General features: G+C 44.9%; 2 long non-coding RNA genes across 2 annotated transcripts; one reads left to right on the top strand and one right to left on the bottom strand.

Annotated features, from left to right (window-relative positions):
- Positions 1–14,913: 14,913 nt before the first annotated feature.
- On the bottom strand, positions 14,914–17,031 carry LOC117352491. The gene is made up of 2 exons (XR_004537694.1): positions 16,909–17,031; positions 14,914–15,176 (listed from the first exon to the last, which is right to left on the bottom strand). It is a non-coding gene; the product is annotated as an uncharacterized LOC117352491 (long non-coding RNA).
- Positions 17,032–17,323: 292 nt separating this feature from the next.
- On the top strand, positions 17,324–19,506 carry LOC117352490. The gene is made up of 3 exons (XR_004537693.1): positions 17,324–17,377; positions 17,471–17,498; positions 19,244–19,506. It is a non-coding gene; the product is annotated as an uncharacterized LOC117352490 (long non-coding RNA).
- Positions 19,507–19,923: the final 417 nt, after the last annotated feature.

The raw sequence follows: 19,923 nt of genomic DNA, 5'->3' as shown, positions 1-19,923 counted from the left end.
TAAAACAGCAAAAAAAGTCCAAAAAGCAATCCAAACAATCCGACAAACCAAAAACTTCCTCGACACGATCGTGTTTCACAGGCACTTCTTCAGAAGGAAGAAAAAGAAAAACCTAAAAGGAAAATGAAAAAATGTTTAAACTCTAACTAGAAGATAATAATGAATGAAAAACTTCAATGCCAATGTAACCCAAATCACTTAATATACATTGAAACGTAAATAAATCAAGACTGAAAAACCAGCAGAATGCCAAACAGATCTCAAAGCTATAGCACATTACTGCAAGGGGGGCATACATATTGGCAGAGCATGGGCAGAACATGGTATGTTGCCAAGTGATACACGCAACATATAGAATACTATCATTGATGCTCATTACATGGCATATTTAGGTATACCAACATATGCCAGGCATTAACCTGGCATAAGGGGAAATGCCATAAAGTCTGATGCACCAAAGCAGCTTTATGCCAGATGCCATAGGCACTAAATTACTGAACTGCCCCTCCTATGCATATGTGTGCATGAGGGAGAGAGGGGCAGAATATCAAGCTTTAATAATAAATACTGCAAACGCACACATACATGCACACAGTGGCATAGTGAGGGAGGAAGGTGCCCAGGGTGGTGATGCCCACCATCACTGCGCTGTGTGTCCCTTACTCTTCCCCGCCTCTTGAATACTGCTGCCCATGTACCTCTTGAAATGTTCACCACACCTCTTGCTTGCGCCAGCCTCGGCTCCCTTCTGACATCATATGCTGGTTCCGTGACCAGGAAGTGACATCAGAAGGGAGCCAAGATTGGTATGAGCAGGAAGTGGAAGATGCTGCTCGTACTGGTGAACATTTCAAGAGGTATGCGGGAAGGAGGAGAGGTGCCGCCATCCCCACAAAGACGGTGCCCAGAGGGGTCTGCACCCCCCCACCCCCTTATGCCACTGCATGCACACGCCTTCTGAGCGTGTTGTACAGACTTTATTGAACTGTGCGTTTCATTTACCCTCCGTTTTGCTGCCTATTTCTGTTTATCTTAATGGCACTGTCTTCCTCAGTTTTTCTGTCTCTATGTCCCAACTGCATATGTCACCTCTGCTGCCAATTAAGATGTTTCATTTGAACTGTGGTTAGCATTGTATAGTTTCTTCCATATTTGAATGATGTACTGTGGATTTTAATGTGTGCTGCAGACAATATCATATTATTGTGATTAGTGACATTTAAATTTCCCAGTTCCAAGTTGACTTCATTGTTCTAATAAGTGTTACAGTGGCATTTGACATTTTAGTATTTCTGTGCTCATGACTGTACCAAACTATAGCTGTGCCATGTGCAGCTCACTCACTAGTGCCCCCTGTTCTACCAACTTCACCATGGCCAATAAGAGGAGATGGTGGGTGAGAACAATTTTTTGCAGTAAGTTTGACCGTGTCAAGCTAATAAACCACCTTTGGGTGTATCTCTTCTTAATGGGGCCTTTTTACTAAAGGGCATTAAGTCCTAATGCGTGCTTACTCCTGGATTCTGTATAAGGCACTGTGAGGGAGATTATAGAATGTTATCACTCCCCCTGCTGGATATTCCCTTACATTGCTAGAGCCAGCTTAATTTATGTAGTTCCTCCCTAGTAGAAAGTGACATTGAAAGGGAGGAGTCTGGGAAGCAGTTGGCAGGAAATATAAGAAAGGCAGGGATAGAGCTGGGTTAAGGAAGCCCTGGGAGAAGGAAGAAGTCATCCCAGAACACTTCTCCCTCCATATTCGCTGTGATAGGGGATTAACAGACCTGTGAATACAGAAAAAACCATGAATAACTTTTTCATATGTTATTCGCTGTTTTCTATTAAAAACCATCGTGACTATGGTGAAACGCGAATAACATGGTAGGAGACCTGGCCTGTTGCTGAAGGAGAGGCAAAACACAGTGAACAAAGTTCTGGGAATCAGCGATTTTTCTCTGTAAACGCTTGGAATCAGCGATTTCTCTATTCAAGCTGATGTAATTTTGGGGAGGAGCCAGCAAACTAAAAACCACGAATAATCGAAACTGCGATTGCTGAAACCGCAAATACAGAGGGAGAAGTGTATACGCCTTGAATACAATAGCTAGATATTCTGCTTGACTGAGGTAAGCCCAGTGGCGTACCAAGGGGGGGGGGGGGGGGGGGGGGGGGGGGGGCGGTCCGCCCCGGGTACCAAGCCCTGAGGGGGTGCTCCCGGTCCGGTCCAGTTACCCCCCCCCCCTGCGCCGGGTTGTCGCGTCTGGAAACAGCCTGCAGCATGATCGCGATGCCAGAGATCTTTGCCTGCTTCGACTGTTTCCTCTCCGCCACGGTCCTGCCCCTCCTCGGATGTCAGAGGAGGGGCGGGACCGCGGCGGAGGAAACAGCCGAAGCAGGCAAAAATCTCTGGCATCGCGCGATCTTGTTGCAGGCTGTTTCCCCAGGGCAGTAGCGTACCAAGGGGGGCGAGGGGGAGGTCCATCCGGGTGCCGCCTTAGGGGGGGGTGCACAGCTGGCCCGAGTCCCTATCGCGCTCCTACCCTCCCAACGAAAGCAGCATCGGCGCCATTATCGAAAAAGGTAATGGCGCCAGGCCTTGGAGCACCAAGGCAGACCGCTTCTCCCCCCTCCCAGCCGAAACCCCGCTGACCATCCTATCTCTCTCCCCCCCCCCAAGTGAACCTTTCTGATCCTCCCAGCGAAAGCAGCAAACCTCCCTCCAGTAGCGTCGGCTTTATCCTCCCTCTGCCGCATCACTGATGACGTCATCAGTAACGCGCAGAGGGAGGAGAAAGCCGCGAAGGAGGTTTGCTGCTCTCGCTGGGAAGGTCGGAAAGGTTCACGGGGGGGGGGGAGATAGGAGGGTCAGCGGGGGTTCGGCTGGGAGGGGTGGAGAAGCGGACTGCCTCGGTGCTCCATTACCTTCTTCGGGCAGCAGCAGCGTTACAATTCGCTGCTGTTGGCCGGCTTCAGGCCTTGTTCTCTGCCGGGTCCTGCCTACTTCCAGTTTTCATGAAGACAGGACCCGACAGAGAGGAAGGCCTGAAGGCGGGCAACATCAGTGAATTGTGAATGCTGCTGCTGCCCGATGAAGTTCAGGACCATCAGGACATCGGGGAAGGAGCAGGGAGAAATCGGCTGCTGGCTTGGGGGTGAGGGTAGGGAAAGAATCGTGGAAGTGGAGAAATCGGCACGATGGCTTTGTGCAGGGCTAGGGGGAGAGAGAAAGAAAGGAAAAAATAAAAGAGGGTGGGCCAGGGGGAGAGAGAAAGAAAGGCAGAAGAAAAAGAGGGGGACCAAGGGTAGAGAAAGAAAGGCAGAGAAATAAAGAGGGGGACCAAGGGGAGAGAAAGAAAGGCAGAAATAAAGAGGGGGTCAAGGGGGAGAGAAAGAAAGGCAGAAAGAAAGAGGAGGGCCAGGGGGAGAGAGAAAGAAAGGCAGAAAGAAAGAGGGGGACCAAGGGGTAGAGAAAGAAAGGCAGAAATAAAGAGGGGGGGCAAAGGGGGAGAGAAAGAAAGGCAGAAAGAAAGAGGGGGGGCCAGGAGGAGAGAGAAAGAAAGGCAGAAATAAAGAGGGGAGCCAAGGGGGAGAGAGAAAGAAGAAGGATCAGAAGAAGGACCAGAGACTCATGAAATCACCAGACAAAAAAGTAGGAAAAATGAATTTTATTTTCAACTTAGTGATCAAAATGTGTCCGTTTTGAAAATTTATATCTGCTGTCTATATTTTGCACTATGGCCCCCTTTTACTAAACCGCAATAGAGTTTTTTAGCGCAGGGAGCCTATTGAGCGTCGAGAGCAGCGTGGGGCATTCAGCGCAGCTCCCTACGCTAAAAACCCGCTATCGCAGTTTAGTAAAAAGGGAGGGGAAATATTTGTCCTATTTTTGTATAGTTGTTTACTGAGGTGACATTGGCATAAAGTCATCTGCCTTGACCTCTTTGAAAACCCGCGGAATATAAATGATAATTAACATTTTCTCTGCGTACAGCGTGCTTGTGTGTTTTTAAAATTTTATTGTTGGTAGATCATTTTGACTTGGCCACAAAGGTAAGGGGGAGGGAGGGAGGGGAAACATGCTGAAAGACATCTAATAATCCTTGCAGGCTTGACTGCAGGGAATTATTTTGTAAAATCATGTTTTGTTATATGACTGGCATTATCTAGACTTTAATTTCTATGAATGAATAGAATGAAAATGATATAGAAATTACTTGCTTGTTTTTATGTGCGTGCGCTGAAGGAAAGTGGAGAGAGAGTGGGCTGAGGATGCTGAAGGGAAATGGGGAAGAGAGTGGGGGAGAAGACGCTGATTTATAAATTGACAATTGTACAGAATATTGTTTCTTTTTATACTTTAATATAAACAATTCAAGGCTTGTGTGGATGGAATCAGGTGGTTTGCGGGGATGGGGACCGAGCTTACGGGGATTAGTCCAATAAAATTGTATTTTTTTATATCTCATTATTTGTTTTATTTTTATTTGTTAATTTATAAAGTGGTGATTGTTATGTATCAGTTTTTTCAAATTTACATCTACTGTCTTTATATTTTGCACTGTTTTAGAGACATGTGTTACTGTTTTTTGTGGTGTTGCATTGTATCCAGGGTCTGGTTTCTTGGCGGATCAGTTTAACTTTTGTCTACATATTTCTAATTTTTAGTTTGTGATTATTCCATTTTGGGCGAGGGTGTATCTCTGTTCTGTGTGTATGAAAAAGACATAGTTTTCAGTTGGCAATTGGACTACAGGACCAATTGACTGTGCGGGATCTGGCTTGTTAGTTTTACAATGTATGTGTTGGTGTTCTAGTGCTCACTGCAGTGTTTAAGATGCAGCCTTTTCCTAGGTACACTCTTGTGGTGCGATATGTAGATTGGTACTAAAAATCATATTTTTCATATAGATGGGGGGGGGTGTCAAAAAATGATGGGCCCTGGGTGCCACATACCCTAAGTACGCCACTGCCTGCAAACTACTCCATATGTACTTCTAATGTCATGACAATTAGACATAATTTATGTTTTAGTTATGTTTGGAATAATGGTTACATATATGAGGTTCAATAAAAGAAAATTTTCACTGCCTGTTTCTATTCTGACCATTTTATTCCATTTCATGGTTATTGCAAAAAAAAAAAAAAAAAAAAAAATTTTTACATGGGGGGGGGGGGGGGGTGTCAAAAAATGATGGGCCCCGGGTGCCACATACCCTAGGTACGCCACTGGGTAAGCCAACTTCTTATGCTGAATACTTGTGATTCCTTGTTCTGAGGTTTTGCTGGGGCCAGGCTGGGTTACCTGACTGAAGAAAGACTTTTGCATTTCTGTGTTTGGGGTATGGCTGTCATAAGCTACGGACCGTGTCATGGGTCCTGTCAGCCACAGGCCCATCTTAGAACTTTCACTTATGAACAAAGAGGACTGTTCTTGGTATACCCAGCCCTGTGAAGTAACAGGACCCAGGATTATTGAGTTATTGCTACTATCAATGCATCTGGCTATGTTTGCAAAAGCCCACACTCAACCCTTGCTCGCACTTTTACAGGTACCCAAATTTGGACATGGATCCCAGGATCTACATGTAAACCAGTTGCATAGTAAGGGGGGGCAGACTGCCTCAGGTGCCGTCTTCTTGGGGGGGCACCGGTGCCTCTCTTCCTCTCCGCTCCCCACATACCTCTGGAAATGTTCACCCGGCACAAACAGCATCTTCCACTAGCTGCTCGGCACCTCGGCTCCCTTCTGAAATCACTTCCTGGTTGCAGGACCAGAGCGTGACGTCAGAAGAGGGCCGAGGCTGGTGCAGGCAGCAGGTGGAAGATGCTGCTCATGATGGCGAACATTTCAAGAGGTACACCGTGGGGGGGGGGGAGGTGCTCCTCACAATTGGCTTAAATTAAAATTAATTGGGTGGTAGGTGCCGACTGCTTTCAGGTAAGGTGTCTAGTCCAAGGTGCCTACCAGGAAAGTAGGTGAAATTAGGAGCAGATAATGAGCAAGTTTTATGTGTAGGTGCCAAAAGTGGACTTAGGGCACCAGTATAAGAACATAAGAAATGCCGTACTGGGACAGACCAAGGGTTCATCAAGCCCAGTATCCTTTTTCCAACAGTGGCCAACCCTGGTTTCCAAGGTACCTGGCAGAAACCCAGGGAGTAGCAACATTCCAAAGCTAAGATTGTGATGTCATAATGCCTCATTCCACCAATGCCTAAGAGCCAACCTCATCAGTGATGTCACAATGGCTTGAACTGAACAAACCAAAGGTCCATCAAGCCAGTATCCTGTTTCCAACAGTGGCCAACCCAGGTCCCAAGTCCCTAGCTATATCCAAGTAGTAAAACATATTTTATGCTGGCTTATCCTAGGAATAAGCAGTGGATTTTCCCCAAGCCATCTCAATAATGGCTTATGGACTTCTCTTTTAGGAAATTAGTCAAGCCTTTTTTAAACCCTGCTATGCTAACTTATTTCACCACATTCTCTGGCAACGAATTCCAGAGTTAGGCCAAGAAAACCCTGTCATAAATAGGGTTTCACCTAAGTCCATTTTAAGCACCACCAGGCACAATTTTTTTAACTGCATCTAACTTAGTTGACACGTGCTAAGCACCACATTCCTAGGTGCCTATGACTTAGGTGCCTTATATAGAATCGGGCCCATGTTCCTTCTAAATAGGAGGCGGTAAGGGCTTGCGTATTAACTTCTTTTCAGGTAATGCACCACTAATGCAAACATTAGCACCTGATCTGAAAAAACCCAATAGTTGAAAAATGCCTTAATTAAGGCTGCATTGGAAACATACTTAGGGTGTGGGGAAGTCCCAGATTAGAACATAAGAATGTGCCGCTGCTGGGTCAGAGCAATAGTCCATCATGCCTAGCAGTTCGCTCACACGGCGGCCCTTTTGGTCAAAGACCAGTGCCCTAACTGAGACTAGCCCTACCAGCGTATGTCCTTGTTCAGTAGGAACTTGTCTAACTTTGTCTTGAATCCCTGAAGGGTGTTTTCCCCTATAACAGCCTCCGGAAGAGCGTTCCAGATTTTTACCACTCTCTGGGTGAAGAAGAACTTCCTTACGTTTGTACGGAATCTATCCCCTTTCAACTTTAGAGAGTGCCCTCTCGTTCTCTCTACCTTGGAGAGGGTGAACAACCTGTCCTTATCTATTAAGTCTATCCCCTTCAGTACCTTGAATATTTCGATCATGTCCCCTCTCAGTCTCCTCTGTTCGAGGAGAAGAGGCCTAGTTTCTCTAATCTTTCGCTCTATGGCAGCTCCTCCAACCCCTTAACCATCTTAGTCGCTCTTCTCTGGAACCTCTCGAGTAGTACCGTGTCCTTCTTCATGTACGTTGACCATGTCCGATCTGTTCGTGATCCCCTTCTTTATCATTCCTAGCATTCTGTTCACCCTTTTTGCCGCCGACACACATTGCATAGACGGCTTCATTGCCTTGTCGATCAGAACTCCCAAGTCCCTTTCCTGGGAGGTCTCTCCAAATACCGCCCCGAACATCCTGTACTCGTGAGATTTTTGTTACTGACATGCATCACTTTACACTTATCCACGTTGAACCCATTTTCTAATGCATTTTAGTAAAAGGGCCCCAAAGGAGGATGATAAATATAAATAAGTAAATCCATAAATAATGCACCAGGACTGTGCTCTCACTTTCTCTGAAAAGAGTGCGCCCAATGCGCAGTGCACAAACGCTCTAAGAAATGTCCAGAATCTCATGAATGTACAGTACGCCCCTCCCCCCCACTCCCACACAAGAGATAGGATTTCTAGTTTCCAGCACTGCCAGCGCAGGAGGACTCCTTGTCAGAGGCTGCAAAGGCTGTAATCATTTATTTATTTCTGCATAATTAGGACAGCTGTTCTCACCATGCCGCCAGAGTGTGATTAATGCGGTGTGCAAGCAAGAGGCACATGAGCTCCATCAGATAGGCACGCCATCCCTGAAAAGCCAGCTGGTGTAGGTACATTAAGTATCAGGTGAGCAGCGCTGAGCCTCACAGGGGAAGCTCTCTAGGACTGGAACTCTCTTGTATTTAGTGTCTCTGAAGCTCTCTCAGCACTGTCTTGACATCCAGTGAGGCCCTGATCCAGATTAGGTTCTTTCAAGTTTCAAGTTTAATAAATAATTTGATGAATCGCTTAATCTAAATTCTAAGCGATGTACATAATAATAAAATTACAAAATAAGGGGAATAATACAGTAAATAGCGAAACTAAGACTAACGAGACTATTGACAAATTTAACGAAACTAGGAACATAAGGGAGGAGATGGATAAGAGTTGCAATTTGTTTAAAAGTTATAGAAACAAATAAGGGAGATACATAAGGAGAGGGAAGATAAAAATTACTTCAATAAAATTATAGAGAAAAAATAAAATTAGTTAGAAGACTAAATGACTAATTTACAAAGGCATCTTTAAAGAGAAAGCTCTTTAGTTTACCCTTGAATTTTTCTATTTTGGGTTCTTCCTTAAGTGGCTAAGGAGAGAATTCCAAGTTTTGGGGGGGCCGTGACTGAAAAGATCAATTGTCGTCTAGTATTAATAATTCTAAGGGAAGGAATCGTCCGCAAATGCTGTTCAGCGGATCTTAATGTTCTATTGGAAGTGTATGGAATTAGTAACTTGTAAATGAAAGCCGGAGTTTTAAAAAGAAGGGATTTAAATGTGAGCAGACATAGTTTATATGTTACCCGATGAGCAACTGGAAGCCAGTGCGCTTTCTGAAGAAGAGGTGTTACGTGATCGAATTCTTAGCTTTTCTCAACAGCCTGCTCCTGGGTTTCTCTTCTGTTCAGTGCACATTTTAAAGAAATTCTCTCTGCTCCCCAAGACCATCTCTGGGCCTAATAGTCAAAGGATTTATGCTCCTAACTTTGGAAGTTTTGCTCATGAAGGGGCGTCTTGGAGAATTTACATGAACTGAAGCTTAGATTCTATAAATAACGCCTCAAGTTAAGTGACTAGATAGGCATGCATAGCCAATCTAGGCATCTAACTTAAGAACATAAGAATTGGCACACTGCGGACAGACTGAAGGTCCATCAAGCGCAGCATCCTGTTTCCAACAGTGGCCAATTCAGTTCCCAAGCACCTAGCTAGATGTAGAAATGTAGGGTCATGAAATGGTTAACAGATTCTATGCTGCTTATCCTAGGAATAAGCAGTGGATTTCCCCCAAGCCATCTCAATAATGGCCTATGGACTTCTTTTTTTGGAAATTATCCAAACCTTTTTTAAACCCCGCTAAGCTAACTGATTTCACCACATTCCCTTGCAACGGATTCCAGCATACCATCCGTATCTAGTGGAAAATATATTATCAGGGTAAGAACCTAATCTCTTTTTCTCATTTTACCTGGTTAGCTGTCTAGATAGTGGTTTGAAAATTGTTGCTATCTAGATAGTGCCGACACTCTCCACGCTGCACGCTTCATTCTGAACGCCACACTGTATGTGTTTTAGTCAGCCTATGTGGCTGGTGTTTATAAGCAATGCTCTGATTGTGGCAGCTGAACTTTGACCTGATAAACTGTACTGAGCATGTCCCCTGAACATCAGGACAGGACTGCCTTGTGCCTACAGGAACTGGGTCCGTTGGTAGTTCTGTTATTGGCTCTTGCTTCAAACTCAAACTCTAAGAAGGGACTTCAAGGATAGGCCAAGGCAAAGAACAAGGTAACTGTAAAAAGGGCTGAGTTTTGTGAAGTGAGCTTAAGATGGCCCATGTGTCTGAAATGTCTCTTTTATATTAACTAGAGGATGTTGGGAAGCGATGGCTTTGGGAATCATTTCAGCAATAAATGATTGATGGCTTCTGCCTCATACCTTTAATAAAAAGAAACGTGAGTAACAATTCAAATCTAGCTGCATCCTCTAGCCTGGCTTAGCCTGAGAAGCTTAATGAGTTTCATGTGCTCTGGTTTAACCTTTTACCTCAGCAGCTGCCCAGATAAGTATGGGGTGGTGCTGGGGGGAAGGGGGGAGCTTGGCACAGCAGGAAGTTTCTAATCCTTCTGCATCCTTTGTTCTGTGACTTTACCTGCACTGCTGAGAGAAGCAGGGCTATTATTGATAGCATCTGGTGCTCAGACATGGACCCTGGCTACTATGCAGGGAGCCCAGACGTGCTTTAGTCTGGCTTCATGGGGAGCGCCCTTCATAATGTCTGCTGTAATGCACAGTACGCTCTGCACTTTTAGGGCTAGATTCACTAAGCTCACCGATCGTGTGCCGACCAGTATGCAAGCCTTTCTGACCCTGCCCCGATTCATTAACCTTCTGCCTGATACGATCCGCACATGCAATGAGAGGAAATGGCATGCATAAGTAGGAAGGCAGTGATTCACTAAACAGAAGATGGAACACCTGTAGGGTCATGAAATGGTTAACTTGCTGTTTAAAATATTGCTCTGGCCTACATAGCTGAAGAAGTGTACAATCTATTGACTTCATCTGCCTAAATGTACTGTCCCTGCCTTACCACATTGTATAAAATGCTAAATAGATAAGAGTTTGAGCCATGATGTACCCTGCCCTTCTGTACATTTTAACATTTAGAACTGTAAGAGTTAGATAAGTGACCTGCTAGTGTGAGCTTAGGACCAATAATAATTGTAGAAAAGTTATAGAAGTAACAAATGAAAATTGTAGTTTTTGCATATATTAGTTTTGCAAAAAGGGCATAAAGTCCGTGTATTTCCTGTTTCTGACACTCTAGTAGGCAGGCTATTAACTAGCACTACAGTCCGGTATACCGTAATAAATTTCTTGTACTTTCTTCACGCCTCTGACTTTGTGTGTCCAAGTGACCTTATCACACCGATTGGGCTTGCCGGTCCAAAATTTAGCGACTTCTGAGGACCAGCCAACTGTCCTGCTCTTTGCCGCCCTGAAATCCCAGTATCAAATGTAAAACCATCAAATAAAACATCTCCCTTGTGCAAAAAGCGCCCTGTGCTCTGCCGCCCTGCCTCTCTGCAAGCCCGCGGGTTTTAACCCGTGGGTTTAAAGCGGGGCTGCACTATTATGGCGTGTTCTGTTCTTTTCCCCTGCAAAGCGTGTTCTGTTCCAATGATTCTCGTGGGGCCAGCAAGTGCAGCCACCCTTCCCCCCCCTTTCGTTTGACCACTAGCTTGCACGGAGAGCAGGCACATGCACGGATCACAACTACAGGCAAAGAGGATGGTCTGCGCATGCGTCTGGATCACTCTGCAGCGATCCGTGGGGTCGGTAGGGGCATGCGTCTGATCACTTCATTTGCATGAGGACGCTGTAGTGAATCGGTCGCCGCCAAGACTCGGCCACGGATCGCCCCAGATCAGTGAGCTTTAGTGAATCTAGGCTTAGTACACATGTCCTGTTCAGATTCCCCACACTATCCACTTCTCCTGCGAGTCACTGAGGAGATCAGTCTGTGGTCAGCCTAAAGAAATGAGAGTGAGCACTCTACCTCTGTTGTCCTTCAGGAGAGAAAGCCTGGGATCCATTGCAGTGGGCATCAACTAAGACGGAGTGAAGCTTAGACCTGGGAGTCTTCCACCAGTCTCTGAGCTGCTGGACATGGGGGGGTGCAAGATAATGGAAGCTCTACAGTACTTAGAAAACCATAGACCTATATCTGACTGCTTGTAAGTTGGGAGGGGGAAGGGGAGTAAAACACGGACCTGACGGACCTCACGGATCTAAAAACGCACAGTCCTTAAAAATCTGAGGTCCGTGTCCGTGCCACTTGTAGCTTCTGTCCTCTGACAGACCTCTATGAGATTTTAGCGCTGATGGATCTCTCTCAGCATAGGGAGGGAAAAGCATTAGGGTCCGCTCAGCGCTAAAATCTCATAGAGGTCTGTCAGAGACTGAGGCCCACGTTTTACCCCTTCTCCAAGAAAGGCAGGCAGCAAGGGTACATCGAGGTCCGTGTTTTACCCCTTCCCATTGGGGAGGTTTGTTCCGGTAAACAGACTTGTTAGTTTTGATAGTTGCTTAGTGATTATAGAATTTGGTGGTTAATAAACAAAATATAATTAAAAAAATTTTTTTTCGTTGGACCAACTTAATACATTTTTGACTAGTTTTTTTATTGGAAGTAAGGAGTGATATTCTACAAACATTTGTGGCTGGCCATGTGTTCTGCAATAACTGGGCAGACTAAACAGACCAACTGGGTTTTATCTACCTTGAACTATTCTATATTACAGAGTTACTGATAAAGTCTCCAGTTGGCGTTAGCTCCAGAGAGAAGTGGCCTGTACAGTACTGTATATAATACAAGCACCCTCTGGTGATCATATGGGGAAGTACAACCAAGAAACCATCCTACCAGATCGGCAAAGACAGATTTTTATATAGTATTAATGAAACAGAACATAATGTTATCTTAGATGAAAGAGTTATTTTTATCATTCTACTTTCAGTCCAAAGATTTTCCTGCTACATATGGAGGACTTTATATTTACTTAAGAGCCCCCTAACCTTTCAGTGATTGATCATACTGAAGGACTCTATGGATAAATTCTACAAAATTGTATTTATTTTTTAAGCTAATTACATTTGAAGCATCCCTCAGAGCGCAAATACCACCGACAGGGCGAGCAGCTGGCACCCATCAGGTTCTTTATTATAAGGTCTATGTGCAGCGGGGAGACCTTCAAGAAAAGATCCCCATGGAAGTAAGAACAGTGAGAAATTGCATCTCTTGTGCTAAAAACAATACACTGAAGCTCAAAGATAATCTCCGTGGCTCATCAGTAGCAGTATAGCCTCTGAGGGAAGTGGCCTCTTCAATCAAAAGACTTTGGACAGCACAGAGGATTCTCAAAGACTGCAAAGCACAAGAGAGACTCAGAAGTTGGGCAGAGCCTGTGGTGGGACAAAGGAGGGAAAGGGAGAGGGTGATTCATTATCTACCCTTGTAATCTCTCTTTTAATTGCTTTGTTAGCATTGATGCTCTAAACCAGTGGTTCCCAAACCCTGTCCTGGAGGGCCACCAGGCCAATCGGATTTCAGGCTAGCCCTAATGAATATGCATGAGAGAGATTTGCATATAATGGAAGTGACAGGCATGCAAATCTGCTCCATGCATATTCACTAGGGCTATCCTGAAAACCCGATTGGCCTGATGGTCCTTCAGGACAGGGCTGGGAACCGCAGTTATAGGGTACCATATAGCAGGGTTGTCCAATGTCGGTCCTCGAGGGCCACAGTCCAGTCGAGTTTTCAGGATTTCCCCAATGAATATGCATGAGATCTATTTGCATGCAGCTTTCAATGCATATTCATTGGGGAAATCCTGAAAACCCGACTGGATTGCGGCCCTCGAGGACCGACATTGGACACCCCTGCCATATAGCGTCAGAAAAAGTACAAATTGAGACATCTGGGTTTTACATAGAAACAAGACGGCAGATAAAGACCAAATAGCCCAGGGATCTCAAAGTCCCTCCTTGAGGGCACAATCCAGTCGGGTTTCAGGATTTCCCGATGAATATGCATTGAAAGCAGTGCATGCACATAGATCTCATGCATATTCATCGGGGAAATCCTGAAACCCGACTGGATTGCGACCCTCAAGGAGGGACTTTGAGACCCCTGAAATAGCCCATCAGTCTGCCTTTCTGTAGCATCCACTATCTCTTCCTCTCCTTATCTCACCTTCAAGTCCTTAGTCTCCATTTCATTTCTCATCTTCTTCTTATTCCTCTCCAGAACTCCATAGCCCCTATTGTCTCATGGAAGTAAGGAGGACAGATTGAGACATCTGGGTTTTACTTCCTTTGAAAGCACGGAAGTAAAACCCAGATGTCTCAATCTGTCCTCCTTTTCTGGATGTTCTTAAACTATTCACAGGAGAGATTTTATAATACTTTCATACCCCAAAAATATGTCAATAAAGTGATGTGAAGTAGAGAATGACACGGTGACAAAATTCATCACCGTTCCCGTCCCCGCGGATAACTGCGGGAAATAATCCCATGTCATTTTCTAGTGTCTATTTCAACCTCAGTCCTTCTACCAGCATTCTTCAAAGCAAAGCTTGCAGGCCAGTGGTTGTGGCCATTCATGCTCTGATTCTTATGTGAGCCAAGGATAATGATGTGATTGGTTCTTAGGTATTGGTGGAATGAGGCATTATGACATCACAATATCTGCTCTGGATACCAGAGACTGTCATTCTTTAGTGTCTGTTTCAACCTCGGTCCTTCTACACCAGCATTCTTCAAAGCAAAGCTTGCGGGTCAGTGGTTGTGGCCATTCATACTCTGAGTCTTCCCTCTCTCCTTAAAGAATGACATGAAGATGGTTTCCCACGGTTATCCGTGGGGACGGGAACGGTGATGAATTTTGTCACGTGTCATTCTTAATGTGAAGTGCTCAGCCCACCACCCAAAGTGCTTATATGTTGAAAGAAAAGGTTGCCAAAGGGACCATCATAGTACATTCACGGTCTCAACTCGCCTAAACCACTTGACTGACATTTTTGCACCCTTTAAGCTAGTAATATCAATTATCTTTGTGGTCTTTCATTTGATGGTAACTCAGTTTCATGTTTATGATTTCTTGATATAAGCTAGCTCAAAGGAAGTAAAATATTAGTCAAGTGGTTTTGGTTGTGACCTTGAATGTGCTATGATGGTCCCTTTGGCAAGTTTCTTTGCTTTTGAACATATAAGCGCTTTGGGTGGTGGCTGAGCACTTCACATCACTTTATTTAAATCTTTGGGGGTATGAAAGTATTATAAATATCTCTCCTGTGAATAGTCTAAGAACATAAAGGAAAAGTACACAAGTTTATTATATTCAAATGGACTCACTGTTATGTAAATATTAGTTTAGCTCCTTTTGCTCGAACCATATGGCAACCCTACTTAGAAAGAGCACAGCACAGTTAAGGGAGCAAGGATTTAGGATTTTAATAAGGCTAATGCAGCAAAGTGGTTTATAATAAGCAGTTGCCAGTTTCATCTTGTTCTGATCACAAGCAGCAATAAGAAAGCCAGAAACCAGGAAGACATCTTCTAGTGCAGAAAGGCTGCCCTAGAGTCAGCCAGTTCCAAAAGCTATCACAGCGCTGTAAGAGAGCTCCGCAACTGGGGTGAAATGCTGTCCCTCACTATGTTCAAGACATGACATCTGCCGGAACTTCTACTTCTGGGAAGGAAGAGGAAAAAAGAAAAGACTTGTTAATGATAACATTGCTGAGTGGCACAGTGGCTTGCATACCCACCCATGTGTGGTTCAGCAGGCCCTTAATGCCATAGAACCTTCTGGCAAGCCTTGACTGGGCCTCAGTCAAACCCAATTAGATTCTAATCCGTTTTGCCACTGACTTTCTTGTTGCACGTTGGATCTACCAGGGATCCTTTGTGTGACCTTTGGAAGTCACTTCATAAACAGTGGAAAGGGCTGGACCATTGGAGTCAAGGCTCAACCAATGTTTTGCCAGCACCAAAGCAGACCAAGGATATATGACACTCTAGAGCAGGGGTAGGCAATTCCGGTCCTCGAGAGCCACAGACAGGCCAGGTTTTCAGGATATTCACAATAAATATGCGTGAGATACATTTGCATCTCAGGGAGGCAGTGCATGCAAATCCATCTCATATATATTCCTTGTGGATATCCTGAAAACCTGATCTGCCTGTGGCTCTCGAGGACCGGAATTGCCTAACCCTGCTCTAGAGGCATCGTCAGCTATGTGCCCTTCCCCCACTGTCTAGCACAGGGGTCTCAAAGTCCCTCCTTGAGGGCCGCAATCCAGTCAGGTTTTCAGGATTTCACCAATGAATATGCATGAGATCCATGTGCATGCACTGCTTTCAATGCATATTCATTGGGGAAATCCTGAAAACCCAACTGGATGCGGCCCTCATGGAGGGACTTTGAGACCCCTGGTCTAGCATTTCTCTGCTTTCTTCCCTCTCCAAACTGTCCAGCATCTCTTGCTTCTCTCATACTCCCTCGCCTAGGGGTCCAGCACCTCTCTTCCCCAAGGTGTTCAGCATCTCTCATTCCTCCCCCCTCCCACCTCAAAGATGTTCAGCATCTCCCATTCCATTCTATCTTCTCTCTAAGATATCCAGCAATTTTTTATGGTATGAAGATTATAAGTCACAAATATTTTCTGTGCTGTGCTGGGATTATAATGGTGAAGATGCACATTGGACGGGATCACAGGAAGATCCACTCTGGTCTCCTTATATGAGCACAATACACAGTCTCATTCATAATATATAAGAGAGTATGTCTAGTTGGAGATACTTATGGGGTTGCTTTTTAAATTAGTTTTCCCGGTTATGATATTTTTCAATATTTACCTCAGTTTGGTGTTGGGACCACTGCAATGCTGGCACACCTCTACTTCCTTCTAAGTATATTACAAAAGGCTCTGTGTCTGGCAAGTCTTTTAAAAGAACTGGGGGAACTGTGAACATCCCACCTGGGCATTGCAATTCCCTCCCCCAAGAGCTGTACAAATTGGGGGTTTTAATCCGCCTGTGGCCCAGTTCCACAGGCTATGCCAAATTATATTTATGGCTGTCCTGCTTAGCAGGGGATATCCCCCTCCCTGCACTTGGGGCAAAACCTCTTAAAGGACAATTTCTACCGTTAATGCTGCTGCTTTCGCAGTTAATCTGACTGACTTATTTACAGTAAATATCGTGCAGAGACAGTTAGCTATGCAACGTGACAAGACCCTATCAGATCTGCTGTGCTTTTAACACTGCCATGTGAATGCAGTCAAAATTGCAAAATTAATTATATTCTTGTCATTAAGCATTTCTGCAAGCTTCCTCTCTCAACCCCCCCCCCCCACACCCTTTGTTTTCCCTTCAGTCCTCTACCCCACTCCCTCCACACCTGTCAATGTCTTCAGACTCACCTGTGCTTAGAGGTCATCACTGGTTGGTCTGAGAAAGAAATGGGAAAAAGATCAAATTTTATGAGAAAACCTGGCGGGAGAGAACACTGTTCTCGATGACATCACACTCCAGACACTCACCTCTCTGCTTCTTTCTGCCACAGCGAAATTTCCCACCTGAAAACCAACGAGACAGAGGAAACGTCTGTTTTTATGTGACTTCTGTGCTAGCTTTTCAGGTCTCTCCGTGTTATTAAGGGCTCCTTTTCCAAGGTGCGCTAGCGTTTTAGCGCGCGCTACACGGTAGCAAGCTTGGAGGCGTTAGCGCGGTAGCGCGCGCTAAACCGCTAGCGCACCTTGGTAAAAGGAGCCCTTAATAACACGGAGAGACCTGAAAAGCTAGCACAGAAGTCACATAAAACAGACGTTTCCTCTGTCTCGTTGGTTTTCAGGTGGGAAATTTCGCCTGTGGCAGAAAGAAGCAGAGGAGGTGAGTGTCTGGAGTGTGATGTCATCGAGAACAGTGTTCTCTCCCGCCAGGTTTTTCTCATAAAATTTGATCTTTTTCCCATTTCTTTCTCAGACCAACCAGTGATGACCTCTAAGCACAGGTGAGTCTGAAGACATTGACAGGTGTGGAGGGAGTGGGGTAGAGGACTGGAAGGGAAAACAAAGGGTGGTGGGGGGGGGGGGGGTTGAGAGAGGAAGCTTGCAGAAATGCTTAATGACCAAGAATATAATTAATTTTGCAATTTTGACTGCATTCACATGGCAGTGTTATAAAGCACAGCAGATCTGATAGGGTCTTGTCACGTTGCATAGCTAACTGTCTCTGCACGATATTTACTGTAAATAAGTCAGTCAGATTAACTGCGAAAGCAGCAGCATTAACGGTAGAAATTGTCCTTTAAGAGGTTTTGCCCCAAGTGCAGGGAGGGGGATATCCCCTGCTAAGCAGGACAGCCAGTAAATATAATTTGGCATAGCCTGTGGAACTGGGCCACAGGCGGATTAAAACCCCAATTTGTACAGCTCTTGGGGGAGGGAATTGCAATGCCCAGGTGGGGATGTTCACAGTTTCCCCCAGTTCCTTTTAAAAGACTTGCCAGACACAGAGCCTTTTGTAATTACTTAGAAGGAAGTAGAGGTGTGCCAGCATTGCAGTGGTCCCAACACCAAAACTGAGGTAAATATTGAAAAATATCATAACCGGGGAAAACTAATTTAAAAAGCAACCCCATAAGTATCTCCAACTAGACATACTCTCTTATATATTATGAATGAGACTGTGTATTGTGCTCATATAAGGAGACCAGAGTGGATCTTCCTGTGATCCCGTCCAATGTGCATCTTCACCATTATAATCCCAGCACAGCACAGAAATATTTTTGTGACTTATAATCTTCATACCATAAAAATTGCTGGATATCTTAGAGAGAAGATAGAATGGATGGGAGATGCTGAACATCTTTGAGGTGGGAGGGGGGGAGGAATGAGAGATGCTGAACACCTTGGGGAAGAGAGGTGCTGGACCCCTAGGCGAGGGAGTATGAGAGAAGCAGAGAGATGCTGGACAGTTTGGAGAGGGAAGAAAGCAGAGAAATGCTAGACCAGGGGTCTCAAAGTCCCTCCATGAGGGCCGCAATCCAGTTGGGTTTTCAGGATTTCCCCAATGAATATGCATTGAAAGCAGTGCAATGCACATGGATCTCATGCATATTCATTGGTGAAATCCTGAAAACCTGACTGGATTGCGGCCCTCAAGGAGGACTTTGAGACCCCTGTGCTAGACAGTGGGGGAAGGGCACATAGCTGACGATGCCTCTAGAGCAGGGTTAGGCAATTCCGGTCCTCGAGAGCCACAGGCAGATCAGGTTTTCAGGATATCCACAAGGAATATATATGAGATGGATTTGCATGCACTGCCTCCCTGAGATGCAAATGTATCTCACGCATATTTATTGTGAATATCCTGAAAACCTGGCCTGTCTGTGGCTCTCGAGGACCGGAATTGCCTACCCCTGCTCTAGAGTGTCATATATCCTTGGTCTGCTTTGGTGCTGGCAAAACATTGGTTGAGCCTTGACTCCAATGGTCCAGCCCTTTCCACTGTTTATGAAGTGACTTCCAAAGGTCACACAAAGGATCCCTGGTAGATCCAACGTGCAACAAGAAAGTCAGTGGCAAAACGGATTAGAATCTAATTGGGTTTGACTGAGGCCCAGTCAAGGCTTGCCAGAAGGTTCTATGGCATTAAGGGCCTGCTGAACCACACATGGGGTGGGTATGCAAGCCACTGTGCCACTCAGCAATGTTATCATTAACAAGTCTTTTCTTTTTTCCTCTTCCTTCCCAGAAGTAGAAGTTCCGGCAGATGTCATGTCTTGAACATAGTGAGGGACAGCATTTCACCCCAGTTGCGGAGCTCTCTTACAGCGCTGTGATAGCTTTTGGAACTGGCTGACTCTAGGGCAGCCTTTCTGCACTAGAAGATGTCTTCCTGGTTTCTGGCTTTCTTATTGCTGCTTGTGATCAGAACAAGATGAAACTGGCAACTGCTTATTATAAACCACTTTGCTGCATTAGCCTTATTAAAATCCTAAATCCTTGCTCCCTTAACTGTGCTGTGCTCTTTCTAAGTAGGGTTGCCATATGGTTCGAGCAAAAGGAGCTAAACTAATATTTAGACATAAACAGTGAGTCCATTTGAATATAATAAACTTGTGTACTTTTCCTTTATGTTCTTAGACTATTCACAGGAGAGATATTTATAATACTTTCATACCCCCAAAGATTTAAATAAAGTGATGTGAAGTGCTCAGCCCACCACCCAAAGCGCTTATATGTTCAAAGCAAAGAAACTTGCCAAAGGGACCATCATAGCACATTCAAGGTCACAACCAAAACCACTTGACTAATATTTTTACTTCCTTTGAGCTAGCTTATATCAAGAAATCATAAACATGAAACTGAGTTACCATCAAATGAGAAGACCACAAAGATAATTGATATTAAGATAGCTTAAAGGGTGCAAAA

The sequence above is a fragment of the Geotrypetes seraphini genome, unplaced genomic scaffold (assembly GCF_902459505.1).
Source record: "Geotrypetes seraphini unplaced genomic scaffold, aGeoSer1.1, whole genome shotgun sequence".
In the NCBI taxonomy this organism is placed as follows: domain Eukaryota; kingdom Metazoa; phylum Chordata; class Amphibia; order Gymnophiona; family Dermophiidae; genus Geotrypetes; species Geotrypetes seraphini.
This window is presented reverse-complemented; position numbering and strand designations above follow the sequence as displayed.